General features: G+C 41.7%; 3 pseudogenes; all 3 read left to right on the top strand.

Moving 5' to 3' along the window:
- The first annotated feature begins 6,735 nt into the window (after positions 1-6,735).
- Positions 6,736-7,107, top strand: LOC148029218 (large ribosomal subunit protein eL38z/eL38y pseudogene; annotated as a pseudogene).
- A 1,697-nt stretch (positions 7,108-8,804) lies between these two features.
- On the top strand, positions 8,805-9,098 carry LOC148029219 (large ribosomal subunit protein eL38z/eL38y pseudogene; annotated as a pseudogene).
- A 7,979-nt stretch (positions 9,099-17,077) lies between these two features.
- LOC148029220 (large ribosomal subunit protein eL38z/eL38y pseudogene) lies at positions 17,078-17,370 on the top strand (annotated as a pseudogene).
- Positions 17,371-18,020: the final 650 nt, after the last annotated feature.

Consider the following 18,020-nt stretch of genomic DNA (forward strand, 5'->3'; position numbering starts at 1 on the left):
TCCATAATCCGTCCGAAGACAATCCAACAATCCTCAGGGATTACTAATCCAAGTTTCCATCCGTAGACTAGTATGCGGGCCTCGAGATCCAATCTCGAGTTATGTCGGCCTCTTGTGCAGGACCCGCAGAGGCAAGGGATTTATGGCCAGAGCCCCCTTGGCACCCAAGTGTCCTCCTGCTCCAAGTAGCACCCATGGAGAGACCTTTGGTGGTAGGTTTGGTCCACGTACCCGGCGCAGCTAACAACCCCCTTGGTTAGGGTCAGGCAGACAGTTGGGGGTAATTGATGTTGCCTCTCCCTCGAGGCCTTCAACCTGAAGCATTAATTATTTTTCCATCTTTAGTTCATTGAGAAAAGCAATACAAAGAGTGCTTCTAAATTGTACAAACACAATCAATCCTTATTTGGTCAGCTGCTAAGGAGTGAATCCTTCTCTTCGAATGCATCCAGCATTCGATCTGGGATCAATTGCGACTTGGCAAGATCCCCAAGGGTTTCATTGCTTGTTTACCCTTTTATCCTTGGGTTAGGGTTTATACCCTATTAACCTAAATTAACCAACACCTTAGGTTTCTTAAACTAAGACAGTAAATCCTGGGCAACCTTGTCGCCCTGACTTGATTTGTCAATTGCTTGCTAGGAAATACATAACTTCCCTAACTTGGCAAATCAGCCCAAAGAAGGGTGATGTAGCAGGATGTCTACTCATCCTCTTGCAAACTAGACTTGCACTAGATCTTGCCAACCTTGTTCCAAGGAGTGGCAAATCTATCTTGTGATTTAAGCACAAAGCCATGCGACGCTGCAACTTGTTGCATGAGACAAGTTTCACATCTAACTTGTGGGATCGTCTCTTCCATTGAACGATGTTCCTTGGTCAAGAAGTACGTTTGGTCAAGATGTAGGGTTTGGGAGTCCTCTTGACCCAACCCAACCCTAACCTTACTAGGCTGACAACATTTGGCCCTAAGGTTTCTAAATCCATATGGAGGTCTAGCCTTTAGCTAATTGATCTTTAGGGTAAAAACCCTAGATTGTTATTGTATGAGCATCCAATTAACCCAAACATTGCATGAATGTGGGTAGGACCTTTGACATTGGAAGTTTTGACTTGGCATCCCAAGTGCGATACTAGGCAGAATTTTTAACGTACTAAACCCTACCTAGCACTTTGAAGTGTTCGTCGTACCAACTAGTTATGCTTTTACGAATCCCTTGAGGGTTATGCCAATACAAGCGATTTACCTAAAACGATCTAATTGTCTTGCAACAAGAGTAATCTTTGCTTAGAAGAGATGGAAATAAATAAATTCAAGATACAACATTCCATGCAAGTATGTGAATCATAGACTTTTACTTCTATGCAACTATAAGGTTTGCAATGACCATTTCTTTTCCTTGCTAAAATCATGATGATTGACAATTTGGGGGATAACTCGCATAAAACCTACATAGATTTACATCAAGAACTATGCCTCTAAACCTTTCGTTTAATGCGATTGAATTTAGGCTTTAACATGAAATGCATCTTTTTCTAAAACAACTTCGATAAAAGAAGTTCATGCATGACAAATGTCATAAGACTATTGTTGACTTAATCTGTTCTACGGCAATTAATCTGGCTTAAAATGCACGCATCCTTGCATGCAACAGGCAAGTTCATGGTTTCCTTTTTCATGCCATGCAATTCTTGGACAACATTTCTATGGACGTCAACGATTATTCATTTCCTACGAATCATATCTAGGAAATCATTGCCTAAATGCATTATGCGCTTGTTCTTTCTTGCGAGGAAGACAAGGATGCATTTAAACAAATTTTCATCCTTTTAACTTATGCAATATGCGTTTAGGATTGTCACTTTGGAAATGCAAGCAAAGTGCAACATGCAACTAAAACTCGTAGGACGAATGGATAATTGCATTCATAACTTCCCCATAAAATTTAAATGTGCCCAATGCATTCCTTTTATGCGGAATTAAACTTCTAAGAACCGGGACATTGGGGTTCGGGGTGTTGTCCACACGCGAACTCGGAGTAGCAGCTCCTGCATGTGCGCCTTGCGGCTTTTGTTTGGGGGCCATTGGATGCAGTAATTCCATCCTAGCAACTCTCCTCTGAATCACTCTGTGAATGGAATCGACATCTGTCCGTTATCTCCCTCCCCCACGCAGGACCAGGGCCTTGGAGACTTAGCCTTTCAATTCCGGGGGAGGCACGGGTGAAAAGGGGCTATGGAGGCTTTACTTTAGAAGCTTCCAAAAAAAAAAAAACATCGCTGCTTCTGTTTCCCAGATAAGGTATTGGAGAGAGAAAGGAGCGTTGATTGGGAGAATGGAGAGGATGAGGACTGTGACGGCGATGGTGACGAGGCGGGCAGCAGCACGGCATGGTGTAGCAAGCGATGGCGGCAGATCCTGGTGGCAGCACGGCACGTCGGCTCCAAGGGGAGTTTATATAGGCTAAGGGGGGGGGGGGATAGCCACCCCCGTGGCATAATTGCATGCCTTCTCCTCCACATGCTTCTCCACTCAACTCACTCCCTCTCACACTCCTCTCCCCTGCCATGCATTGGCTAGGGGAAAGGGGTTATTAATAAAAAAATTTGACATAACTTTAACCATTATCCTTTTTTCCTTCCCGTAAAAGGTGTTCTCATGTGGCCTTGCAGGTTTTAGCCTCGGCCTTATTTGCGCAATGCGATTGGGGTTTATTATCACGCGCCGGGGTAAGGACTTAGCCACTGACATTATTCCATTGTGGGAGATGACTTAGCACTGCTTTTGCGCGGGGCATGCAGTGGTTAAAATTCTTTAATATTTCGTGCGGAAATATCACACTTAGCCACTGCATTACTCTCGGGATTAGGGGTCACGCAAGGGGCAATCTAGAATCCCTATTGCAGCAAAGCAGCTAGACAAGTATGAACTCTAGCAATGACCCATATAGCTTTGTGGAGAAATTTGAATAAGTTTGCGAAGCAAATGGTCTCACGGACCTTGCACAACACTCTCAAGCTTTCGGTTTGTGCTTAGGTGATAAGGGGATAATTTGGTACACTAGTCTAGATGCAGCTAAGCGCACGAACTTTGCTCGTCTTAAGGACCTCTCTATCAAGAGATTCTTTGAGGCAGGGTACTCTGACAATCTCATCGTCCAATTGATGAATGTTAGTCAGAGGGAAAAGGAAGATGTAAGGGACTTCAAATGAGCGACCTAACGAGAAGGCTGTGTCTACCATATTTATAAATGGAATTCGAAGCAAGGAGCTCTACAAGGCTTTGGCTAGTAACTCCACTCTACACCGAAACGTGTTAGGTAGAGTCTTTGAAGAGGCAATAAGGATGGACGATCAGCTTAGGGAGTGAAGCATGAGGAACACTCATGACCGGCAGATCAGTGCAAATAAAGGCACCAAAATGTGTTCACATGGAAACAATTTTTTGTAAAATGACTCATTGCAAATGTACCCCTTTGTCAAAATTTCAAATATGAAGCAATGTAAAATGTGTAGTCCAAAAGAGACACACTATAAAATATTGCTAGGAAAAGGAAAGGTCAAACCCTTTTGTCTTATGCTAAAAATGAGAGGTCCTTAGACCTTAGTCCATGTATGCAACTTTGGATTTTATAATGCAAGAATAGAAAAAGGGTGGTCGCAATCGTGGGATTTGAGGAGGTGGGAGGTTGAGGTGGTTACACCCTCTCTCTTCCTTTATCTTCTCCTCTCACGCTTCATTTCCCTCTCTCCCCATTTTGGCACAACTCTCATCTTTCTTGTTCTTGCTCCTCTCTCTTATGCTTCATTGCAAGATCTCATGGCGAGTGAGGAAGAGGAAGAGGGTGAGGATGGTTTGAATTTATCAATCTCTTGTGTGCTTCTCTCTTGTGTGATTGGAGAGCATGGTTCTTGGTGAGAAGGAGAGTTTTCTTGCAGGTTTTCATGGCCAGCAAATGTATTTGCAGCCTCTCTTGGCCGGTTCATGGTTCTCATTATGCCATGGCAGGGTGCTCTTCATTTGGTGCACTGGCCGGGAAAGAGGTGGTAATGGAGCTTGCAAGAGAAGAGGATTTGCAATCTATATTTTAGCCATAGAAAGCTATCTTTCTTGGTTGCATTTTCAAGGATCAAGAAGTTGAAGAAGAGGAGTTTTTGAATGTTGCACATGAAGAAGAAGAAGGAGACGAGAGAGTGTTGTTAATTGTTTGATTGTTGGCCTCCAAATCCTCTCCATTGTTGAGAAATACAGATCTAGAGCTAATTAGCTATGGTGGATGCAAATCAAACACACGATACATGATAGATAGAAGAGATTGTAACTCAAGTGAATTAGGTTCCAAGATAGATTAACTTGGACTCATAAACACAATCTTGAGTGATTCAATGTGAAAGTACCATTCCATTGAAATGAGTGTCAAGTACATGCCTTTATAGCTTTTTGGATAGTACCACTTTTCCTCTCTGTGCTTATGGGATTTCAAACATCTCTTCCTAGAGCATACATCATTGCCTCTCTCTCATACAAATCCACTTATGGGCAAGTCTCTTTTGGGCACACATTTAGCCTCTATGGGCATACATCATTTGCTATTCTCAACACCCCCCCTCAAATGATGAGTCTCTACCCTTGCTGGCTTTTTGCCCCCCCTATATGTTGACATGGACTAGGAGACTAGCTCTTTGGCAGCCTAGTCAAGTTAAGGCTTGAAACTTTACATTCTTGATAAGGGTTTTAAATCCACTCTGGGAAACAGATCCACTCAGGGAATTTTTTTTGCAACAACATTTTGTTGGTTTGCAGCAGCGGAAAATATTTTCTTCATCCTTTTTTGTTTTGTTGCTTCATTGACAACCTTTCATCTTCTTTGTCTCTTTTTTTTTTCTTTTTCTTTTTTTCTTCAGGCTCTTTTCCTTTGTTGTGCTCTTTATCCCTTTTGTTGATGCGTGGTATGTGCGTTTTCTCCATTTTTCTTGACACAATCTTTCTGCTCAATGCGATAGATATAATCTTGTACATTGCTTTGACATGGTAGATTCTTTTTGACATACATGACTTGGGGATCCATTACATAGGTTTTGAAATACATAGGATAGGTTTTTGGCTTATCATGTGCATTGTAGTGTTTTAGGCATTTAAGATGGATACATATCTCTTTGAATATCTCTTGGGCTTGTTGGGATACATGGCTTGATAGCACATCATGGCCTTGGATACATGGAGTTAACATTTGGCTTAATGGCTATATGGCTTGACATTACATTGATGTTTATCTTCTTTCAAAATCACACATCTTCTTAAGGTGATTACATAAATCAGTTTGAGGCAAAGGATAGTGTGAATAGGGTTGCTTGGACCACTTTTGAGAGCAATAGTGTGAACAAACATTAAAAGAAGCTTGAGTATAAAGGAGAGATTGAGTTAGGTCTTTTTTCCAACCTAAAGCCTTAGAGTTCAGGGAAAAATTAAAAAAATGGAACATGGCGATGGCAAGGGCCTCCGCGTCATTTCTGAGCAGGTTCGTGGCGTATGTGTCTCGCCGGGCCTCTGTTCTTCCTGGCAAGAAGAGTGTTTCCCTGTTCGAGACTTCTTCAACTATATGCTCGCCCCCTACTTGCTTCTTGTCTTCGCTGTAAATAAGACCGCTAAGCCCCACAGCTGCACTGCTACCCTCATTATTGTCCTTGGCCTTCTTCTCGAGCGGCAGGAAATGGTTGCCATACACATACTCCAGCGTGAAACCTTCCTCATTATCGAAGAGGAGCAGGTGGCCGTGCCACTCCCAGATGCGGAAGCCAGTGTTGGTGTCCTCACGACTGGAAACATAGATGTTGTGGTCGCTGATGGAGATGGCCTTGCCAGAGTTGGGCTTGAGAGAGGCCCAATCACCGGAGGTGATGGTCTGCATGACCTTGGCCTCGAGGGCAGCCTCCTCGTGGGCAATCCTGGTCTTGCCGCGGATGTCGGCACCAGGAGGAAGGGTAAGGTTAAGGCCACTAAGGCTGCTGAGGGAGTTCATGCCATCGATAAAGGCATTGCGCGAGTCTATGTTTTTCAAGAAGGCGTATGGATCCATGGCGGCCCTTCTTCTACACCTTCCACCTCTATTGTTTAGAAGATTTTTCACAGCTATGCGTGTACCTTTAGGTAGCTGACCATAGTACATAATCTCGTATCCACCCTCACCAAGCACATTGGAATCAGAGAAAGAATTAGTCACAGCCTCTATCATGCGGCTGAGAGCTTACAAGGAAGAAGAAAACACACCACTAGCTACCTAGCTCAGCCATGGCTCTGATACCGTGTTGAGAAATACAGATCTAGAGTTGATTAGCTATGGTGGACGCAAATCAAACACACGATACATGATAGATAGAAGACATTGTAACTCAAGTGAATTAGGTTCCAAGATAGATTAACTTGGACTCATAAACACAATCTTGAGTGACTCAATGTGAAAGTACCATTCCATTGAAATGAGTGTCAAGTACATGCCTTTATAGCTTTTTGGATAGTACCACTTTTCCTCTCTGTGCTTATGGGATTTCAAACATCTCTTCCTAGAGCATACATCATTGCCTCTCTCTCATACAAAGCCACTTATGGGCAAGTCTCTTTTGGGCACACATTCAGCCTCTATGGGCATACATCATTTGCTATTCTCAACATCCATCCCTATCCATCATCTACTCTCTTTCACCCTCTCCACCATCTACCTATCTTCTCCATCCCTCAGCACAATTAGGGTTTGGCTGCTCCATCGCAGCTCCTGAAGCGAAGCAGCCATGCCAAAGCAAATCAGCAAAATCAACGATCTCTTACTGACTGCCCGCCGTAAGGATGCTCCCTCCATCAAGATCAAGCGCGAGAAGGATGTGGTCAAGTTCAAAGTGAGGTGCAAGAAGTACCTGTACACACTCTATGTGTTTGATACAGAGAAGGCCAACAAGCTGAAGCAATCTCTTCGTCCAGGCTTGATTGTTCAAGATGTGTAAAGGCCTGGGAAAACATTTTAGGACAGGAATAATCCTGGACAGACCGCTTGTCATGGGTGTCATTCTTCTAAAGAAATAGGATCAAGATGTTGAGGTTTACTATTAATCCAGTTGCTTGATTGTAGGATCCGTAGCACGACAGCAACCACCAGTGCTGTTTCATCCTCATCCACACACCTCCTCATCCTACACGTGGGCAATGGCAGCATTATCCTGTTCTACAATTCTTTCATTCGTTTAATTATTCAGAACCTCAACACTATGAAGCAACACTTTTTAACCTTCAATGATCAAAACTTCGTCTAAGGCTCATTCACATGCATCATTTTTATGTTTAACATGCCCTTTCACCAAGATCATTCTTCTTCAAGCACACAAGATCGTTTTTTGTTCTTTTTGTTTTATCTTTAGTAAAACCTCTTCCCTTTCCTTTTTCGAAACACATTTTATCGAGTGGGAGAACTCTATTATAAAATCCTTCATAAGGGTGTGCTTCCATGTGATATCTTTCTCGGGTTTATTATTGGGCTTCATGGTGTGGTTTTCTTTCAACCTATCTTGGGTGTGATGTTATCGTTGTAAGCAAAATTGTTGAAGAGCCCTATCTTTCGGGTATTTTCTTGTAGTTTTATTTGGCATGTGTTTAAACCTAGGCTCAACGTCCTAGTTGTGTATTTCTATTTTTTGTGTTATTCCCCTCCTTATCCAATGACAATCCAAAGAAGATTGAATAAAATAAATGAAGATTGAAGACTAATGATAAAGATGAAGATTTTTGCAAGAGCTGATCATGGTTCTTCTTCAAGTTTCTTCATGGGGACGCTTCACACAAGCGTGGGAGGAATGATGACCGGCAAATCAGTGCAAATAAAGGCACCAAAATGTGCTCACATGGAAACAATTTTTTGTAAAATGACTCATTGCAAATGTACCCCTTTGTCAAAATTTCAGATATGAAGTAATGTAAAATGTGTAGTCCAAAAGAGACACACTATAAAATATTGCTAGGAAAAGGAAAGGTCAAACCCTTTTGTCTTATGCTAAAAATGAAAGGTCCTTAGACCTTAGTCCATGTATGCAAATTTGAATTTTATAATGCAAGAAAAGAAAAAGGGTGGTTGCAATCGTGGGATTTGAGGAGGTGGGAGGTTGAGGTGGTTACACCCTCTCTCTTCCTTTATCTTCTCCTCTCACGCTTCATTTCCCTCTCTCCCCATTTTGGCACAACTCTCATCTTTCTTGTTCTTGCTCCTCTCTCTTGTGCTTCATTGCAAGATCTCATGGAGAGTGAGGAAGAGGAAGAGGGTGAGGATGGTTTGAATTTCTCAATCTCTTGTGTGCTTCTCTCTTGTGTGATTGGAGAGCATGGTTCTTGGTGAGAAGGAGAGTTTTCTTGCAGGTTTTCATGGCGAGCAAATGTATTTGCAGCCTCTCTTGGCCAGTTCGTGGTTCTCATTGTGTTGTGGCAGGGTGCTCTTCATTTGGTGCACTGGCCGAAAAAGAGGTGGTAATGGAGCTGCAAGAGAAAAGGATTTGGAGTCTATATTTTAGCCATAGAAAGCTATCTTTCTTGGCTGCATTTTCAAGGATCAAGAAGTTGAAGAAGAGGAGTTTTTGAATGTTGCACATGAAGAAGAAGAAGGAGACGAGAGAGTGTTGTTAATTGTTAGATTGTTGGCCTCCAAATCCTCTCCATCCCTATCCATCATCTACTCTCTTTCACCCTCTCCGCCATCTACCTATCTTCTCCATCCCTTGTCAGAATTAGGGTTTGGCTGCTCCATCGCAGCTCCTGAAGCGAAGTAGCCATGCCAAAGAAAATCAACGAAATCAACGATTTCTTATTGACTGCCCATCATAAGGATGCTCGCTCCATCAAGATCAAGTGCGAGAAGGATGTGGTCAAGTTCAAAGTGAGGCGCAAGAAGTACATGTACACACTCTATGTGTTTGATACGGAGAAGGCCGACAAGCTAAAGCAATCTCTTCCTTCAGGCTTGATTGTTCAAGATGTGTAAAGGCCTGAGAAAACATTTTAGGCCAGGAATAATCCTAGACAGACCGCTTGTCATGGGTGTCATTCTTCTAAAGAAATAGGATCAAGATGTTGAGGTTTATTATTAATCCAGTTGCTTGATTGCAGGATCCATAGCATGACAGCAACCACCAGTGCTGTTTCATCCTCATCCACACACCTCATTGTTAGAATATCAAGCTCCCATTACTCTCCTATCAGTATGTATGACCGACATTAGCTGTGTCCAGCTGTATCAGTAAGTGCAGGACATTAAATAAGTCAGTGGTCTTAGACCCAGTGTGAATGGTCCTATGGACCTTAGTACTATTGTATACACTTATGTTATGTTAGTAGTCTATAAAATAATGGAATATGATGAACGACTTGAAGGTCAGGTTGCTGCTCCATTACATTGTCACTCTCTCTGAAGGTCAAGTTCCTGAAGGCATGAAGCTGTGAGAAAGACCTACAACCTGAAGACTCAGGCCAGTGGTTGAAGAGAAGCAGGCTGTCATTGTGCAAGCTGTCATTGTTTCTGCAGAGAGGTATGTGTTGAATGCATCTTCAGTATACTTGAAGGAGAGTGTGTCAGGACTTGTCTGGACCCTTGTAAAGGCTTGGTTGGTCATCATTGAGTGGATCTACAGTAAAGTGGTCATCAGTGTGAAGCAGGAGAAGCTCAAAATAGTCCACGCAAACTGTGCCAGTTTGTGATCTGCATATGCTGGTTGAATAAGCACATTTGAATGGAATGGAGCACTTAAATGCTTGCTGAATCATCACTGGAAGATGGTTTATTGTCCTGGAATGCTAACCCATGATGTAGAGCTCATTTATGAGCTGTGACAGTTGATTACAGATCTGAAAATAGTGAAGACCTGCTGTAATCTGTGAGTATACATCATACACTTGATTCTACTCAAGAGCCTTGAGCTCCTTGGCATGCTCAGGAGAACTTGTTGAAGCATGTACATGCTCTGGAAACCATATGCAATGTCTGACATGGTTGTGGACTGAAATTTTTGACTGAAATGCTCAGTTTTTGGGAAGCCAATGATAGGCTGAAAACTGTCATAAAATTGTCAATTATATATATACTCATCGGCCTTGAAGAAGTACATGACTTCTGGTACCTACAGGGAGTTGTATGGTATGGGATATGATTGTTGAATGCTATGAGCATTGAGATGAGCATTGAAGGCTCTTAAAAGCTGAAATCTAAATTAGAGAACAAATGCTTTGATAGTGTATTGATTGGTCATAAATAGTCCATGTACTTTTTGACATTACTTCTTGAAGACAGAGAGTTTGCGAATGCTCGTATGGTTATGTATTGATCCCTACACACAATGGCATATGTATGAAGTGGCTTGAGGATCTCTTGGGCTGAAATACATATTGGTTTGATAGTTTATTGGTTGTATACAATTTGTGAGCAGATTTATATCACTTGTACTTGCTGGATATGCACTGTTTTGTGCCTGTATGACTATGTCTAGTTGCCTACATATACTAGAAAATGTTTGGGAAAGTTTGGAGCATGTATGACATGTTTTAAAGTGGTTTTTGACAGTAAATTCAATACTGGTTTACTGAAAAACTACAGGTTTCAGACTGTGTATTCTCTTTACTGCAATAAGCTTGCATGGCATAGAGTTACAATACATGCAAAGTATATGTACTGACTGATGTACCTACAGGTTATACCACATGTTTGTGGATGTTTTTGAGGTTGTAAAGGGCTGAAATACTTTGGTTTTTTGTAGAGAATAGTTGCAGAAAATTGTCATAAATTGTCAAGGACTGAGGTTGGTCAGAGTGACTTGTTGTCTTGCAGGAAGTCGGGCAGTGACTAAATAGTGTCTGGTACAACATGGCAAATGCAGAAAGGACTGACAACATAACCTAGATAGTGGGGGAAAAGGTTGACAGTAACAATTATGCCATATGGAAGTTCCGCATGGAGAACTTCTTAATAGGGAAAGGCTATTGGGAGTTGGTGACTGGAGCGGAAGCTGAACATGAGCTCCCAGATCGACCTACGGCTAATCAGAGGTAATTACATCGAGCTTGGACATAAAGAGATCGTAGAGTCTTGCACTGGCTCTCTTTATGTATCTTAGATGCCATGGTAATGCAGATAATGAACTGCAGCTCTCCTAAGGATGCATGGGACATTTTGGTCAAGTATTATGGTACAACCACAAGTGCTAGGAAGATACAGTTGAAGCAGAAGTTCAACAACATGGAGAGAAGGAGCAGATCTATATAGGATTATGTCATAGAGGTTAAGACCATTGTGGATCAGTTGGCATTTGTTGGTTCACAGGTTGAAGATGAAGACATGGTTGCTATGACCTTGAACAGCTTGGGCCATGAGTATAAGTATTTTGACACTTCTATGTCTGTGCGGGTTGAAATGCTTGATTTCAATGAGTTGGTTGCATTGCTTATCCATGAAGAGGTTAATCTTGGTTTGGCTGTAGGATTTAGCAGTTCTAAAAACAAGGATGCAGTTTTCTATTCCAATCAACGTGACTGTGGAAACCGTGGTAGGGGCTATGGATTTGGCAGAGGAGGCCAACAAAATGCATCCTATGGCAATAACAATTAACAGATATCCAATGCAAGAGGTGGTGGAAACTTTAGAGGTAGGGGGAGATCTAGTCCTAGAGGTAGAGACTCCTGGCAACAGCAACGTCCATCTAACAATCTGAACAAGGATAAGGATTGTCATTACTGCGGAAAGTATGGGCATATTGCCAAGGACTGCTGGAAGAAGCATGTCAATCAAAAAGGCAAATAACATGGGCATTTTGCTACATCTAGTCAGCACAGGCAGATGATACTTCAGGAGATAGATTGTTTGCCATGCAGTATGTAAAAGGCAGAGTTGCTAAAAAATCCACTGATGATGCAGTTTGGTATATTGATTTAGGGGCATCGAACCATATGACTCCTCATGGTGATTGGTTCACTGATATGGTGGAAGAAAAAAATGGCTATGTCTGTACAGGTGATGACACACAGCATAGCATTGAGCATAAAGGAAAAGTGCCTCTTGTGGTTCATGATGGCAAAAAGAAAAATTTGCATGATGTATTGCATGTTCCTTCAATTACAAAGAACCTACTGTCTGTTGGGAGCAGAACTTGCAGGTTAGATGCAACAAGCATGGTTGCTTTATTGAGGAGTTTGGTAATGGCTGCAAATTGATTGCTCACGGTTATAGGAATGGCAGAATGTTTACTCTTGATGCTACCTTGCCAGAGCTGAATTCAGCCATGTTTGCCCATGGTTCTGGCACTATCAGAGACTTGGAAATTTGGCACAAGAGAGTGGGACATGTAAATTTCCAAAGGTTGCAAATTATGCAGAAAAAACAGCTTGTTACAGGTTTACCCAAGTTCGAATATTCAGATATTGGTCATGTATGTGATGCTTGCCAGTTTGGTAAGCAGTCAAGGTTGCCATTTGTCAGGCATGTAAGGCAGAGTATATGTCCGTTGCAGTTAGTGCACTCTGATGTTTGGGGGCCATCCCATAATGCATCCATGGGAGGCTCGAAGTATTATGTTACATTCATTGATGATTACAGTCGCTATACTTGGGTTTACATTTTGAAGACAAAGGATGAGGTGTTTGCTATTTTTCAGCAGTTTTAAAAGCAGGTTGAAAAGGAATTTGATTGTTATATCTCTTGCTTGAGGTCAGATAGCAGTGGGGAGTATGTGTCAAATGAGTTTGACAACTTTCTGGCTGAAAATGGCATACGTAGGCAGCTTACCTGTAGCTACACTCCTTAGCAAAATGGGGTAGTTGAAAGGAAGAATAGGTTCTTGATGGAAGTTGCTCATGCCATGATGAATGTGAAGAAGATGCCACTCTATTATTGGGTTGAGGTTGTTATGACAACCATGTATATCTTGAATCGGACTCCCACTGCAAGTATTCATGAGATGACACCGTTTGAGAAACTATATGGCTATAAGCCGGATGTAAGTCACATGAAAGTTTTTGGCTGTCTTGCTTATGTGCATATTCTAGATGAAAAAAGGAAGAAGCTAGATCCAAAAGCGCATAAGTGTGTCTCCATTGGATATTCGCAAGAGAAAAAGGCATACAAATGCTATGATCCCTCTACTAGGGAGACCTTGGTGAGCAGGGATGTTATTTTTTATGAGATGGATTCTTGGTATGTATCATCGACAACAGTGCCATTGGATATGCCTTCCACTCATGTATCTACAGTTGATATGCAACAGAGCACTGCTATGACAGGACCTAGTAGTCAGACAGTATCCCCATGGACAGGGAGATTGAGGAGCTCACTGTCCACTGACACTAGTATGTCAGTGAGGGGGAGATATGATGTCGTGGATAGCAAAGGAAAAGAGAAAGTTACTGAGGATGTATCTAGGATGATGACACCTGGTAGGATGACTTCTGGATATGAGTCTACTGACACTTTAGACAGTGAACTTGGTATTCCGACTGTCTATATGCCTGGCGCAAGGCAGAGCAGGTACATTCCGCCTCATGAGAGAGGGGAATCGAGTAGTTCACCACAACTTAGACACTCACAGAGGGTTAGATACCCTATTGACAAGTTGACATATAGTGGCTACACTGCAAAGCATTATGCTTACATGGCAAACTTTATGGAGATCAAAGAACCAGGTACATATGCTGGAGCAGTGGAAAATGAGAATTGGTGTGCAACTATGGATGAAGAAATGAATGCCTTGGCTGAAAATAAGACATGGGATCTTGTGCCACTGCCTGAAGGAAAAAAGACCATTGGCTGCAAATGGGTCTACAAAATCAAATGCAAGTCAGATGGCAGTGTGGAAAGGTACAAAGCCAGGCTGGTTGCTAAGGGGTATGCCCAATAGTATGGACTTGATTATGAGGAAACATTCAGCCCTGTTGCCAAGATGGCAACCATACACACTGTGATTGCCTTGGCTGCTGCTAGAGGGTGGAAATTACAGTAGATGGACATTAAGAATGCATTTCTTAACGGTGACTTAGTAGAGGATGTCTATGTGGTTCAGCCAGAAGGGTAATTTCACCTTGATTTTTAGCATTATGTATGCAAGCTGAAAAAGGCACTGTATGGGCTGAAGCAGGCTCCGAGAGCTTGGCATGCTAGGATCAGTAACTACTTGTAGAGGTTGGGTTTTACTATTGGTAGGGTTGATCATAGCTTATTTACAAAGAAGCTGGTTATATATGTTGATGATTTGATAATCACTGGTGATGATGACTTGGGCATACAGCATGTAATGAAGATGATGAAATCTGAATTTGACATGAAAGATCTAGATGAATTGAAGTACTTTTTGGGTATTGAGGTAATCAAGGCTGAAAATGGTTTATGGTTGATGCAGAAACATTGTGCCATGGAAATGTTGAAAAAGTATGGCATGGCTGAATGCAAACCATTGGATACACCCCTTGATCAGAATGTCAAGTTGGACATTAGCACTGCAGCTGAAATTCAGGATGTGACTAGGTACAGGCAGATGGTTGGAAGTCTGATCTACTTGACCATCACTAGGCCGGATTTGAGTTATGCAGTTGGGCTCATAAGTCAGTTTATGGAGAAGCCCAGGAAGCCACATTTGGATGTTGTTAGGTGGATTATGAGATATGTTAAGTCCACTGTAGATTATGGGCTGTTCTATATGAGAGATAAGCCCTTGAAACTAGTTGGATACACAGATGCGGATTGGGCAAGATGCTCATATGATCATAGATCTATGAGTGGTTATGCTTTTGGCCTTGGAAGTGGCATGATCAGCTGGAGCAGCAAGAAGCAACCAACAGTTGCATTGTCTAGCATTGAGGCAGAGTACAGGGGTGCTGCATTGGCAACATGTGAGATTTCATGGCTGCTCAAGCTTATGGCTGATTTGGATATTCAGGTGGATGCTCCAATGACCTTATTATGTGACAATCTCAGTAGTGTACTCCTGGCAACGAATCCAGTTTACCATGCCAGGACCAAACACATAGAGGTACACTACCATTTTATCAGAGAGATGGTTCTTGCAGGCAGAGTAGATCTTATGCATGTTAAGACTGATGAACAGGTTGCAGATATATTTACTAAGTCTTTGGGTAAATATAATTTTAGTAGTTTTAGACAGCTACTTGGAGTTCATCAGATGATTTGAGCTTGAGGGGGAGTGTTAGAATATCAAGCTCCCATTACTCTCCTATCAGTATGCATGACCAACATTAGTTGTGTCTAGCTGTATCAGCAAGTGTGGGACATTAAATAAGTCGGTGGTCTGAGACCCAGTGTGAATGGTCCTACGGACCTTAGTACTATTGTATATGCTTGTGTTATGTTAGTAGTCTATAAAATAATGGAATATGATGAACGACCTGAAGGTCAGGTTGCTGCTCCATTACATTGTCTCTTTCCCTCTCTCTTCCAACACTCATCCTACACGTGGGCAATGGTAGCATTATCCTATTCTACAATTCTTTCATTTGTTTAATTATTCGGACCCTCAATACTATGAAGCAACACTTTTTAACCTTCAATGATCAAAACTACGTCTAAGGCTCATTCACATGCCTCATCTTTATGTTTAATATGCCCTTTCACCAAGATCATTCTCCTTCAAACACACAAGATCATTTTTTGTTCTTTTTGTTTTATCTTTATTAAAACCTCTTCCCTTTCCTTTTTCAAAACACATTTTATTCGGTGGGAGAACTCTATTATAAAATCCTTCATAAGGGTATGCTTCCATGTGATATCTTTCTCGGGTTTATTATTGGGCTTCATGGTGTGGTTTTCTTTCAACCTATCTTGGGTGTGATGTTATCCTTGTAAGCAAAATTATTGAAGAGCCATATCTTTTGGGAATTTTCTTGTAGTTTTATTTGGCATGTGTTTAAACCTAGGCTCAATGTCCTAGTTGTGTATTTCTATTTTTTGTGTTATTCCCCTCCTTATCCAATGACAATCCAAAGAAGATTGAATAAAAGAAATGAAGATTGAAGACTAATGATGAAGATGAAGATTTTTGCAAGAGCTGATCGTGGTGCTTCTTCAAGTTTGTTGCGGGGACGCTTCACACTTAAGCGTGGGAGGAATGATGACCGGCAAATCAGTGCAAATAAAGGCACCAAAATGTGCTCACATCGAAATAATTTTTTGTAAAATGACTCATTGCAAATGTACCCCTTTGTCAAAATTTCAAATATGAAGCAATGTAAAATGTGTAGTCCAAAAGAGACACACTATAAAATATTCCTAGGAAAAGGAAAGGTCAAACCCTTTTGTCTTATGCTAAAAATGAAAGGTCCTTAGACCTTAGTCCATGTATGCAAATTTGAATTTTATAATGCAAGAAAAGAAAAAGGGTGGTTGCAATCGTGGGATTTGAGGAGGTGGGAGGCTGAGGTGGTTATACCCTCTCTCTTCTTTTATCTTCTCCTCTCACGCTTCATTTCCCTCTCTCCCCATTTTGGAACAACTCTCATCTTTCTTGTTCTTGCTCCTCTCTCTTGTGCTTCATTTCAAGATATCATGGAGAGTGAGGAAGAGGAAGAGGGTGAGGATGGTTTGAATTTATCAATCTCTTGTGTGATTGGAGAGCATGGTTCTTGGTGAGAAGGAGAGTTTTCTTGCAGGTTTTCATGGCGAGCAAATGTATTTGCAGCCTCTCTTGGCCGGTTCGTGGTCCTCATTGCGCCGTGGCAGGGTGCTCTTCATTTGGTGCACTGGCCGGGAAAGAGGTGGTAATGGAGCTTGCAAGAGAAAAGGATTTGTAGTCTATATTTTAGCCATAGAAAGCTATTTCTTGGCTGCATTTTCAAGGATCAAGAAGTTGAAGAAGAGGGGTTTTTGAATGTTACACATGAAGAAGAAGAAGGAGATGAGAGAATGTTTTCAATTGTTCGATTGTTAGCCTCCGAATCCTCTCCATCCCTATCCATCATCTACTCTCTTTCACCCTCTCCACCATCTACCTATCTTCTCCATCCCTCAGCAAAATTAGGGTTTGGCTGTTCCATCGCAGCTTCTGAAGCGAAGTAGCCATGCCAAAGCAAATCAACGAAATCAACGATTTCTTACTGACTACTCACCATAAGGATGCTCCCTCCATCAAAATCAAGCGCGAGAAGGATGTGATCAAGTTCAAAGTGAGGCGCAAGAAGTACCTGTACACACTCTATGTGTTTGATATGGAGAAGGCCGACAAGCTGAAGCAATCTCTTCGTCCAGGCTTGATTGTTCAAGATGTGTAAAGGCTTGGGAAAACATTTTAGGCCAGGAATAATCTTGGACAGACTGCTTGTCATGGGTGTCATTCTTCTAAAGAAATAGGATCAAGATGTTGAGGTTTACTATTAATCCAGTTGCTTGATTGCAGGATCCATAGCACGACATCAACCACCAGTGCTGTTTCATCCTCATCCACACACCTCCTCATCCTACACTTGGGCAATGGCAGCATTATCCTGCTCTACAATTCTTTCATTCGTTTAATTATTCGGACCCTCAATACTATGAAGCAACACTTTTTAACCTTCAATGATCAAAACTTCGTCTAAGGCTCATTCACATGCATCATTTTTATGTTTAACCTGCCCTTTCACCAAGATCATTCTCCTTCAAGCACACAAGATCGTTTTTTGTTCTTTTTGTTTTATCTTTAGTAAAACCTCTTCCCTTTCCTTTTTCGAAACACATTTTATCGGGTGGGAGAACTCTATTATAAAATCCTTCATAAGGGTGTGCTTCCATGTGATATCTTTCTCGGGTTTATTATTGGGGCTTCATGGGGTGGTTTTCTTTCAACCTATCTTGCATGTGATGTTATCCTTGTAAGCAAAATTGTTGAAGAGCCCTATCTTTCGGGTATTTTCTTGTAGTTTTATTTGGCATGTGTTTAAACCTAGGCTCAACGTCCTAGTTGTGTATTTTTATTTTTTGTGTTATTCCCCTCCTTATCCAATGACAATGCAAAGAAGATTGAAT

This window comes from Lygodium microphyllum, chromosome 11, assembly GCF_053477565.2.
Source record: "Lygodium microphyllum isolate KBCC chromosome 11, Lygodium_microphyllum_v1.1.10, whole genome shotgun sequence".
Taxonomy (NCBI): Eukaryota; Viridiplantae; Streptophyta; class Polypodiopsida; order Schizaeales; family Lygodiaceae; genus Lygodium; species Lygodium microphyllum.